Source organism: Passer domesticus, chromosome 14 (genome assembly GCF_036417665.1).
Source record: "Passer domesticus isolate bPasDom1 chromosome 14, bPasDom1.hap1, whole genome shotgun sequence".
Classification (NCBI taxonomy): domain Eukaryota; kingdom Metazoa; phylum Chordata; class Aves; order Passeriformes; family Passeridae; genus Passer; species Passer domesticus.
In genome coordinates, this window is record NC_087487.1 from 3,113,954 (window position 1) to 3,126,606 (window position 12,653).

At 44.6% G+C, this 12,653-nt stretch overlaps 1 protein-coding gene across 8 annotated transcripts in view; it reads left to right on the top strand.

Moving 5' to 3' along the window:
- MYO9A (myosin IXA) overlaps positions 1-12,653 on the top strand; it is a 172,984-nt gene that overhangs the window by 1,812 nt on the left and 158,519 nt on the right. The window lies entirely within an intron of this gene.

The following is a 12,653-nucleotide window of genomic DNA, read 5'->3' on the forward strand; positions in this document are numbered from 1 at the left end:
CTGGGCTATCAATGATGATGCAACTTCATATTTTTTATTTAATATTTTATTTATTTATGTATTTATTACCATCAATGCATAAATCAGGGTGGCTTTAGAGTTTTTTCCTCTGTGTTGAAAAGCCTGGTGTCCATCAGCAGCATTTGGAAAAAGCTCTATTGGAATTCATCATGTATTTAAAATGTAGATGTGTTTTGTGAACTTATTTGTTCTCTGCATCCACTGCTCCTGTTATGATTTATAAACTTCACATTTTAAGCTTTTTTTCCTCCTTATTTTGGGTGGGGAAGCTGCATTTTCAGATTCAAGGTATCAAATGCCTGACATGACTACTGCTGTTACAGCATCTTTCACAAGCACTGGTACCAAACCACTCAGACAACCAAACCTTTAGAATCCTTTACTAGGAAAATCTGAATGCTTTATGCCTAAATTATTTGTATCTGGGATGTTTCTGGTGTGTTTTGTGAGCATTGATCAGGTTTGCAGGAAAACACCTGAGAATGCCAAACACCTGAGTTTGGTCACTTGGGAAATGTGAAACTCAAGTTACCTGTGCAGCCTTAATTTAGCTCGTGTCAAAGTGTGGCTGGACTTGAAATCCTCATCCCCTGCTTGGTTTCTGGGAGAGCAGTATTCTGCTCTGGGTGGAAGAACAGATTGCTCCTTCCCATGCCTGCAAGTCAACAGGGGGAGTACTGGGAGCACAGGCGCCCTGCTGGTCCCTCCACTGGTTTTGCAGCTTGGCACCACCAAACTGGCTCACTTGGAAGACCAGGGCTCACCATCACAGGTGATGAACATCACCATCACATCATCCTGAGACCACAAGTGTCCTGTGGTCCTGAAGCTTAAATGCCTCAAGGCTGGGGAAACCAGGAGCAAACTTCCAGTGTCTGAAAGGGGTGTGCAAGGAAGCTGGAGAGGGACTCTTCATGAGGAACTGTAGCTCGAGGACCGGGGGAATGGCTTCCCACTGCCAGAGAGTGGGGTTAGGTGGGATATTGGGAAGAAGTGGTTGCCTGAGAGGGTGGTGAGACCCTGGCACAGGCTGCCCAGAGAGGCTGTGGCTGCCCATGGAAGTGTTCCAGGCCAGGCTGGATGAGGCTTGGAGCAACCTGAGATAGTGGCAGGTGTCCCTGCCCATGGCAGAGGGTGGAACAAGACCAGTTTTCAAGGTCCCTTCCAGCCCAAGCCAGTCTGGGGTTCTGTCATTCAAGTGTGGCCAGGGAGTTTCTGCAGTCATTTGGGGTGGTTGGTTTTGGTGAGCGTAGCGTGGCCATTTTCTGCCCAATTCTAGTTCTTGCTCTAAACCGTGCAACTTTTGAACTCAATTCCTTTAAAAATACATTTATGAGAGAGCAAACAAGGTCGTTGAACCACTGGAAGCATCTTAGCCGGTCAAACTTGATTTCAGAAATTCCTGCGTCCCCTCAGTTTGTAAATAAAAGGGAATTTGCCTTCCCGCTTGCACGCGAAACACCGGGGTTGAAGGCATGTTTGTTGTGTCATTGATAAAGCTCCCAGCTTGGGCTGGGCTCTGGCTCCCTGAGACGGGCTGGGTGCAGGTTTCAGCTTTGGAACATGGTGGTTTTTTTTGTGCTGAGGTTTAAAAGAGCATCTGAATTTCTCAGGCTTTGTCCTGCGTGCCGACGTTTGCTCCACTTCCTCTCGAGTGAACGGGATTTCTCCCCTCTCAACAAAGTAAACATGAGCATAAATATTTAAAAGATCACGGTTCAAGTTTGCAAATTGGAGACTTTCTCTAGCATTCCTTTGGACAAAAGCAGTAGCATCGGAGATTTGGGATGTGTCTGGGTGCTCCTCTGCTCTGGGGAAAAGCTTGGAAATTCTTTGGGCTTCACGCTGCAAAAATACTCTGCTGTCTATTCAGGTTAGATGTCTGGCATTATCACAAAGCTTGGGTTTCTTATGAGATTTTAAAGGATAAAATGCTGCTGATGGGATATCTATGGATCATTGGAATTGAGATTGTTTTTGTGGGATTTTATTTTTCTTTTACACAGGCCAAATTTTTCCGTAGATTTTGGGTATATGTGTGAAGGCACAGGTGTTCAGAGTTGAGGCTATAGAAACCAAACGTGTGAAACTCTTGCCAGATAATGGATAAAAACAGGAAAAAAGGGAAATGGAATAGTCTTTTTTTGTGTGTGACTCTAGTATTAAATCTTGTGCTGCGTTTGACAGGTCAAAACCCCATGGTGACATGTATGTCTCACTCCTGTAATTGTCTCGATGTCTTAACCTCTGTGTCTTGGAATTAAACTTTTAAAAGTGGAACTCAAACCACTTGGCCTCAGAAAATATGAAAATTCAGGAGGGAAGGCTATTGAATATGGATTTTTAGAGTTGAACTGATTTTTGTGTCTCTATTTAAAACATCAATAGTTGCAGTTTCATTAGACCTTGTGGTAGCATTTTCCTGTGTGTGGGGGGAATCTATGGATCCCTTTTTCACAGGTACCTGTGGAAAAATCTTACAGGTGAGGTGAGAGTTCCATGGCTTTTTATTCCTAACAAAACCCCATGATCTTGATGCTACCTCTGATGGAGGAACGTAGGCTCACCTGCGTCAGAAGGGAACTCAAGAGGTCACTTAGTCCAAAATCCTGCTCCCAGCAGGATTGTCTTCAAAGTGAGGTCAGGTTTTTCATGGCTTTAGGTGTCTCATGTCAGTTGTGTTCCACCTGTGGTTTGTGGGCTGCAGGAGGAGAAGGGAAATGAAGTGGTTTGAGCTCTATTAGGTGGGAAGTGTCCAAGTGGAATGAGATCATCCGTGACCCACTGCAGAGTGTAGTATTCCACTTGCAGCCTATGAAACTGCCGCTTCCCTCTGCCTTTCCATGAGTTCATTAAGCTGGTATAGCCACAGGCTCCAGTTGGAAGAGGATCTGGCCTGGCTGAAGTTAAATGTGGGAGAAGAACAGGGATATTCCAAGTCCATTTGCTCATAATCAGCACGAAGCCAGCAAGTGGCTCCACAGTGTTTTGGTGGAAACTCCTCAGAGATTTTCTAGGCAAAATGAAATAAATAAATACTTGTGCTTTAAGGATTACTGTTATTCTTCTGATTACTTTCTGCTGTTCAAGTCTTGCATTGCAGTTTCTCACTAGGCATGGATGGGCATCCCTTTGGAGAGGGATGAGATGTCTCTGTGTAGGGTTCTCATATGCCTTTGGCTGTTCACACCGTGCCAAACCATGGTTAGACAAAGCCATGGGTCATAGTTTTGGGCTCTGTTGGTGTTTTTTGTCAGCCCTTTTTTAGAGTTTTGCTAAAAACCTCATAAAGAGACAGAGCATGATCTTCAGCCAGGCAAATTTTTTGCCAAGGGAGATGGACTCAAGAGTGGAAAGGCTGTGGTGCACTGAGGATGCTCGGGGTAGGATGGCAGTGAGGCTGGGTCATGTTGATGCTATCATGGAAAACAAAGATAGGAGCTACAGGAGCTGATGAGGCAGCCAATTATCCTGGGCAGACACACATTGTGTCCAGGTTTGGGTGTGGATACCTGTGCTGTCTCTGCATTACCCACCCAGATACAAGCTTAAAATTTGCTTGGGCCCTTTGAGATCACCCTCTATATCCTCCCAAGGAATATTGATATTCCTTAGCTGGATCCTTTGTCTGTTGATGTGAGATCATTCATGGAGAGCTCAGCCAGCTGTGTCTCATCCAAGCTCATTGCACTCACCTACAGAGATATGTTGCTTTTTTTGCATCTGCATGCCTGTCTTAAAGCAAGATGCAGGCATAGCTCTGCTGCGGTCTCCTGTCATCCCTCTCTTGGGTTGTGGTGTGCTTTTAAAGATCTCTGCCAGGTCATGGGGGAAGTTTATGAAATCCCTGTTGGTGTTACAGCTCCTAGGGACAGGCTGGCTCTGTGTATAGGTGGTCCCCTTTGAGGGGAGGGCTGGGCTGAACCCTCCCAACCCTGGTAGTTTTGGTGGTTCCAACTGTCTGCTCAGCTTCTCTTGGAAAAATCTTCTTGGTTTCCATCCCTGTGACTCGCAGGAATTACTGTAAATCCCTTTTAGGAGCAGTGGGGAACAGAGCAGGTGACTGTCTTGCTTGGATGCCGCATGAAGTAGCGAAGGAAAAATATAGTTTAAAATAAATAGCCAAAATATGTGGGTTTCAATATAATTTTTGGGTCTTATTTGCTGGTCTCTTCACCTTGAATCACTTCTGGCATCACCCAGATGACCTTGAATCCTAGAGTTACTCTTTGGATGCCTGTTCCAGGTCTTGGCTTTTCTCCATCATGCACAGATAATCTGACAGCTTCTGTGCTGTTTTTTAATCAAAATGCTTTGAACTGTCTTCTCTTTCTTGCAAAGCATGACCTTTAAAAAGGTCCTGGATATGCTGTATCATGGCTGAGCATTGATGGAAGAGGAGTGTTTAATCCAGATGGATCCATCTTTGGAAAACCTGAGCTTTAAAACCAGCTCAGACTATGAACGTTTTTGATAGACCGCCAAGAATTCTTTTATTGTATTCAGCATCTACATGGTTGGTTTTGAGGGATGAACTTAAAACAAGTTAACTGAAAATATTTACTTTAGTAGACTTCCGTAACTGTACTGTCTTTTCATACTTCACGTAAATACATAGACCAAAATAAAAATTCTCCTAAATGTTGCCATTTAAATTTTTATGGCACTTATCTATAAACTGTTAGGTTGGTTTGTGCTTGTTGGGTGCACAGGACAGCCTCCCTGGGGAGGAATTAGTAAATGATTTAATTGTTAAAGAATGTGGTCCCATTAGGCAAAAAAAAAAAAAAAGCTGGACCGCAGTGGATCGTTAGAAATGTTGTGCTTAATTAAAACAATGCTGAGCAATTTGTAATGATTTTTTGAAATAAATGAGTTTTTTTGAAGAGGGAAGTTCTGGGGGTAAATAACCTTTCTGGAGGTTTCTTTGGGTGCAGAAGAGCCGATCTCTGCTCCTTAATTCACCAGTTGCTTCACAAATGAGGCATCATTGTGTGGAATTTGTAGCTGCTGGTGGTGGCAAGGATGGCTGAACCACTCCAGCTCAACAAAGGCATTTGAGAGATGTTTAAAAGCAGAACCACTGTTTCTTTTGCTTCTTTTCATCCAAAAATAAAGATCCAACCCCGCTGCCAAGGGATGCGGCGGGCCCAGGCGCTTCCCTTGGGATTCGGGCCCCACGTTTGTGGAGCGTGGTGACACGTCTGGCTGGGCAAGGAGGGCACTCTGCGGGTTCCCTCCCTCCCTCCTTCCCGGGCACCAACACCCGGCACGGGCAGGCCCTTCCCCGCGGGAGAGCCGGGCTCCCTTCCCCGCGGGAGAGCCGGGCGCCCTTCCCCGCGGGAGAGCCGGGCTCCCTTCCCCGCGGGAGAGCCGGGCGCCCTTCCCCGCGGGAGAGCCGGGCGCCCTTCCCCGCGGGAGAGCCGGGCGCCCTTCCCCGCGGGAGAGCCGGGCGCCCTTCCCCGCGGGAGAGCCGGGCGCCCATCGCCGCCGATAATCTCACCCGGAGGCACTTCACCCTGCCCGCCAGGTAGGCGAGGAGATAGGAGGACAATGCAGAGCAGAGGTCAGGTTTGAGGTGCCTGCAGCAGATAATGAGGAATCTTAAGCGTTTTCCTTGCTATGAAGAGAATGAACTTTACCAAAAGCAAAGGAGGGGTCTGTCTGAGCCCACAAATCCTTTTGTTGCTTGCTGCTTAACCTCGCTTGACTCCAGAGGTTGCCAAGTGCACCATGGCTTGTCAGGGCACTTGTTCCAAAATGTAATTCCCTGATCCAAATGCATCTCTGATCTCTCTGCAATCCACAGGGATTTGATTAAGGAGTTTATTAGCAGTGATAAACATTAGCAGCAGTATTTCTTCTTCTTGTATCTTTAAGAAATAACTTTCCAAGAAAGATGACTTGGCAGCTGTTGTCTGTTCCTTGTCCCACCAGTTTTGTGGAAAATACATGGACTTGTGCGTTGTTGCAGGCTCCAATCTCTTTGTAATTCCAGGTGGGAGCTGCTGCCTTCCAATGTTTTGTTTCAGAGTTCAGCTGTCCTGTTCTGTGTTTCTTCATTTTTGTGATTGAAATACCCCTCTAGAGCCATTGCTGTTTGCCTGGGGTGAACAATACAATAAATATGAGGAGAAAAATGTATTAAAAACCAAAGAGCACTTCCAGCAAATGGGATAAGGAGAAAAAATGAGCACAAAGGTCCATTTCTGAGGGATTGAGGATTCATTCTCTTACCTAAAAGTCTTTGCTGAAACAAGGGAAAAAAATCCCTGCTTGAGTATTTTCCTGTTTCCACATAAGGAAGGTGTGAATCTCACCCAGGGATTGCTGCTTGGATTTAGCAACATTAGAGGTTTCCTCCTGTTTTTTTCCTTTTCAGCTCAGCTGCTTGAAGGCTGCTTTCATTTTTGTTTTGTCGGGGAAGATGTGAAACCTGAGGAGCAAAAACGAAATGAGATGTTTAATGCAGTTGTTGCAGTCTAAGGAGTGGCCCTACATGAAACTTTCAGTTGCAGAAAAAAGTAATTTGAAAACTCAGTCTGAAAGTAGCTCAGTCTCATATTCACGGTTCAGACTGTGGTGGGGACATTGTGATCTTCTGTCTTGTGTTGAGTCTATTTTTAATAAAAGTGGAATCCTTGAGAGGATATCCCAGAAAAATAATTGGAAATTAAAACCTGGAGACATGGATGCACAATGGTGTGGGTGCAGTTTTTCTGTGTATTTTGAAGGTTTTTTTTCCCTGAGTACAGACTGTCCTCTGCACCGAGAAAGTGTTGGGTTTTTTTTCCTCTTGTAGGACTGGATCAACTTTCTTTTCTGTTTTGGGAGCATTAATCTACATACCTTCTTTTCAGGTATGCTCTTCAGGGGCTGCGAGGGGGCAGGTATTCAAAAAACTTGAACAATTTTCCTTAGGTGAAGGATCATTACAGGTTCAGGTGCTGCTGTTATTAGCGAGACTCCTGCCAGCTGCAGTTTAATTTTCTAAATGTCTAAATGTTGAAATTCCAGATTGTTACACAGGTATGTGTGTTTGGTGTGCTTTGAGAGGCTGGAACTCTGGACTGCTGGGATAATTCCTAGCTAATGACGTTGATGGATTTGAAGAGAATTTCGGTCTGGGAAATTAATCACCAAAATCATAAAAAAATTCAACCTGTTTGGTTTCTAATGTAATGCAGCCCCATGTAATGTGGGTGCAAAATGACTGTAAAGCTGAGAAGTCATATAGGAGAATTGAGCAGAAAATAGTGATTTAGGAACCTGGTGCACACCAGGAGACTTTGAGATGCTTGTCCTGGTGGGCATCTTCTTCAGGAGCAGCCCATTGCAACCTTGGCACCTTGGGGATGGGGGGGCAACATGGAGGAAAACAAAGCTCAAAACGAATCAGAAAATTCCTCTGGTTTAGTTTTGGATTGTGCTAGCTGGGATCCTTTAGGGAAGACTGAGACAGAAGGGGCTGTGGTGGCACTGAGGACCTGGGTTAGCCATATTAAATGTGAGACCATCCCAGTGTGTTTCTGCTGGTGTTGCTGGTGTCTTCTGCTTCATCCTGCGCTTTCTGGTGCTCAGCACCTCTGAAATCTGGTCCTGAACTGGGTTTTGGGGGGTTGTTTTGGCTTTAGGGGCTTTTTTTTGGTTGCTACTGGTGTGGTGGGTTTTTTTGTTTGCTTTCTTTTTATTCCCTTAATACCTAAAAATACGCCCAACTCTGGTCACCTGGTAGGAATCACCTATTGTAGAGGGAAGTAAGATCTCTGTGGTGGCATTTGCTCGCTGATAAGAGTATTTTTTTAATGCATTTCCTTTCCTCATTCTCAACATGCCTTTTAATTCCTCAAGAAAAAAGGTGTGGGGCCTTCTGGGGCCACAGCAGAGATTAGAATCCTCTGTGTTTGGTGCATGTGCTGGGATCCACAGGGGAAGTCTTGGGTGTGTGAATTTGGGGTGGGCAGCTGTGCAACTGTGTGTTATTTTGAAGAAAACAAGTATTTTGCTCACGTTACAAAGTACTGCTGAGAGATTAGTGTTGCAGGTGAAATTTTGGGTTACCTGCTTTACTCACCATGATGTGCTGAAAAATTATTAATACACATTTGATCTTGCCTTTTTTTTTTCTCTTCAATTTTTAAACCTTTTGTTTTCCTGAAGCTGTTGATTTTCAGGCAAAAACAATACGAGGCAGTCGCTGTGGTCTGCAGGGTGGGGCTCAGAAAGGTCTTGTTGCTGATTCCCTTCGCTGGGAAGGGCTAATTATAGAGACAAACTGGGGAAGGAAGAGAACGGGGTCAATTAGAGCATCCAGCACAGTTTCCTTTAAATTAGAGGTTGGGCTGGAGAGATAAAAAAAACCAAACCCCAACGTTAAAGAGGCACAGAGTAAGACTTGAAATGCTCTGGCACACAGCAAGCTCAGCAGCTACAGCAGATGTCCTGCAGTTTCAATTTTAAGTAAAGAACATGTTGAATTAAGAGTTTTATTGCCAGAATTGCCAAATCGAGCTGAAAAGACAGAGATGTTGCTACTGCTTTTATTCTTTAATATGCTTTTGGCTTGCAGTAGGTTGTGATAGTGAATGAAGCAAAGAAATAGCTTGCCCCATTGTTGATTAAAATAGATTTTGTGGGAAAAAGGAATTAATTTTAAGTCTTTAATGCTCAGAATGTTATATTTTCATAAAAAGACTACCTGCATCTTTGCACATGTAACGTGGATCAGTTTTGTACATGTTTTATGCCTTGTTGGAGGGGCCACTAGGGCTTTTTCTTGGAGGTGTCTTCTGGGTATAAAAGGTTTTTTCCATGGATTTATGTATAAGTTAACTCAGGTTAGAGGACACAGTATTTAAGATATGGTGCAGACACGGTACAAGCTCTGGGCTCAGAGCTCTGCAGGTGTGGAAAGCAGTAAACCCCAATGCCAACTGGAATTCGTGCAAGTCAGTGAAAACCAGAAAAGCTTTTATGGTGCTCTTCCCAAATGATCCCCTCAGTCCCTTAACACCCTCTTGCCTCAGTTTTTAGGGCAAAGCCACGTTTGGCAGGCCCTGCCCATGTCTGCTGGGTATATTTGCTTCCCCTTTGCCGGATTGCCTGCCTGGCAGCGTGCAATTACCGGGAATTGCAGTGCACAATGGGAGATGGCAGAGCAAGGAGAAAAACCCCAAAGCTTCATCTGAATGCTTCAATCCAGATTGGCAAGTTCCTTCTGCCGGGCTGACTCACCCTGGGCTTCCTCACTGGAGGCCACCCCTGGCAGGGCATCAAAGGAGCAGCCCGCGCTTCCAGACTGGAGCTGAACCAGGATCTTCCTGGAGCAGGGGCTGTTTTTCTGGTCCTGGGATCTCTCCGTGTACAGAAGGTGGTGAGATGCTCCCAAATCTCAAGGGAATTGGTGATATATTTGCTGAATTCATGCTGAGGGTAAGAAGGGTTTCTTGGTGCTGCTTTGGGCACGTGCCTGTCCAGAGGGTCCTGCCCAACCAAGGATGGGCTGGGAAAGGCCCTTTGAGGTCAATGACACAACCAGAACAGTTTGTTCACTTCTGGTTTCTCAAGTAGAGCTGATATGCAGGGGTTTAGTGCGGCAGTTAGGAAATTCTTCAGCAAGGAAGGAAATTTTTATTTTTATTTTTCCTGAGGGCATAGGTAGAGGTACTCTTTGCTCAGGGCTGTGGTGCAGCAGAGACTTCTGCCCTCCTCTCCTTCATTCTCCTGTAAAACTGACTATATGTATGCTTCTCCCTTGTTTTTGGTCCAACCAACTTAGCTCTAAATCTTTGAAATACTTTTTTTTTTTCATTTAGAGCAAAGACTTAACAGCTCCACCAAGTTTAGGATTGTGCACCAGGACCTAGGAGAGCCTGCAGGATGTTCCTGGTGGTTTGATGTGAGAACACCCTCATGAGTTCTACTCTTATTTTTAGGGATTTTTTTCCAATTGAAGGGCTTGAACATTTCCAAGTGTTTTGTAGGATTTCTAATATTATTTTATAAATTACTTACAGTGTTAAATAGCATTTTTTAGGCTTTTTCTACCTGTTTATTATATCATCTATGTGCCCCCATTACAGTCCCAGGTCTCTTGTGAAGTTGTGAGCACTTTAACTGTTTGAGGTGGATCTGTAGGGTCTACCAAGGAGATGTAAGTTTTGGAACACCCACAGCCTTGGCTGTGGGATATTCCTCATTTGTAGGTGTCCTGTAGGGGAGAGAAAAGCTGCAGAGAATATGAAAGGGATGTATACATTTTTAGAGGATGTTTCTTTCAAATGTATGGCAGGAGACTCTTGGAATATAATGAAAAGTGGTGGTTTTTTTGGTTTTTTTTTCATTCCTGAATAGGTTGGAACTGGAGATCAGCATCCCGAGCCTCTTGATAGCTATCTAGAGTTGAACATGGGGAAGAGCCTCAGAGTACAGACTAAAAATGCAGAGTTAATGCAGTGAGGATCTTCTCTTGGGGTGCAAGAGAAGAGCAACAAAATCATATAAAACAATGACTTTTGCAGCAATGTCCTGGCAGATCAAAACTGTTTTTCTCAGATCAGAGAGAAGCTGCTGTGCTGGCTGGGATAAGTGCCTGGAAAGGGAGCTTTAACTCTTTTTTTTTTTTTTTTAAAGAGGGATTTACCCCCCTCAATTTTTAATTTACACAGTGACATTCTAAATGCCAGATTGTTCTGATTCCTTTTTTGCTTCCGTTTCATGTACACATTCCTGTCCTTGTGATTATTCCATGTGTGTGACAGTGTCTGCAGCACACGGATGGGGTTATGGTTTTCATATCACCTCCTTGTCCCGCCTCTATCTCCTGCAATCCCTGGGGTTTTGGAGGGCTGCTACAATACTTACACTTCAGCAGTTTTTCTAATTTTTTTCACCTGCTGTCTGCGTGTCAGTCTGTGCTTTCCCTCCTTTATGTTGTGCAACATTTTGTCACGGTTTGGGATGTTTTAAAACCAAGCTTCCTACTTTTTTTTGGTAAAGTCATCAAATTGACATTTTTATTTCAGATTGTTTCCTGCAGAGCCCTGAGTTGATTTTTTGCCTTTGTCTGATGAGTCAGCACAACTGTTGAGTGTGTGAAGCTTCACTGATTGCAGAGTTCTGTTTTCTGTTCAGTTTTTCAGCTAGCCCTTTAGCTGAGAGCACTTAAATGCAAAGTATTGCAACTTGTGATGCACTCCCTGGATCTCAATGCTGAGTTGGGTTTATTTCTAATTAAGATTTTAAATGGTTGCCTGTAGGTGCTTGTATGTGAAAACTGCCTAGAGAAAGTCACTGCCCTGGGTACGATGTGCTGAAGGAGATAATTCTTTGTTAGGTCTGTGAGTTTTAAGACTCTTATTTAATTTTGCATGGACTCAAGTGTTTGAACATGCTCAGTGCTGCTGTATTTTTTTCCCTCCTCAGCCTACTCAAGACGTTAGACCCAGCTTTAATTTTCTCAGTTTCCTATGATTCTCAGTTAACCCTCTTTTCAGGAAATCGGTGGCTTCCTGCAGGCTATTTGTAGTTGCTGCTGGCCAACTGAAGCGAGGTGATGTCTGTGCTCTGAAATATGATGAAACCCACAGAAAGATTTCTTTGGCGCTACCAGGATGAGGTTTGTTTGAGGCGTTGTGGAGGTGAAAGCCCATGGCAGCAGCACTTCATTAATCTTATTTACTGGTGTTTGAAGAATATCTGATGTTATTGTCTCTTCCTTCATACGGGAAATCTAATCTCCACTAGAATTAGCCTTTGTAATAAGGCTCCTCCTTGATAAACACGTAGACAAATATTGGGGCCTTGCCACCGAGGGCTTTATCCATCCCTGAGATAAAGCGCCTGGGCTCGAACGTAGGTTATTTATGCACAGAAAACAGACTTATCAGCATTCCTGAATTGTCCCTGTTGCAGAGACCGGGCACTCCTGCCCCAAAACAAAGCCTCATTTAGCTCGATGGCTTCTTCCCCAGCCCAGGAATAAAATATTTTCCTGTTTTCCCGCGTGGCCGGTATTTCTGGCGCTGCCTATGCAGAAAATGCGTAAAGAATCTGCTGGCTGTGGGCAGATCCCACACCAGGCCAGGGCTTCCAGCGCCGTGCTGGAATAAGTGCAGCCTGTTCCCTCAGCGCCCACACGACCTGGAGTGGAGGAGGAGGATGGCAAGGGTCAGGAGCAGATTGTTGTCCTTGCAAATAAAACCTCTCGTCCATTCCTGCAATCCTAGAGGGGATCCTGGGGGTTCAGCGTTTTCTGCCTTGGAATGGAACGAGTGAGTTGAGCTGCCTCAGAGCTTCAGTGACATACGGGGTTGGTCTCAGAAAGTGGCTGGTGTTGGAAAGAGGGAGAATAAAAATTATCTTAAGTTGGATTTTTCTGAAGTGTCTTTGTGACTTTTCAAAGTGTTGGTCATTGAGATGTGGATTGGTTTTTTTTTGCTTTTTGGGTGAAAAAAGTGGAGGGAAAATTGCTTCTAGAGGTGGTCTTGCAGCTGATGACAGGGAGCACTAGAATAGAGATGGCAGGAGAGTTAATAGATGGAGGAAGTTTCTTCCCGTCCTTTTACAAAATTCCTATTGAAGCACTGTGTTATGGGGGAATTCTTTGCAAAATAAAACCAGGACACCCCTTG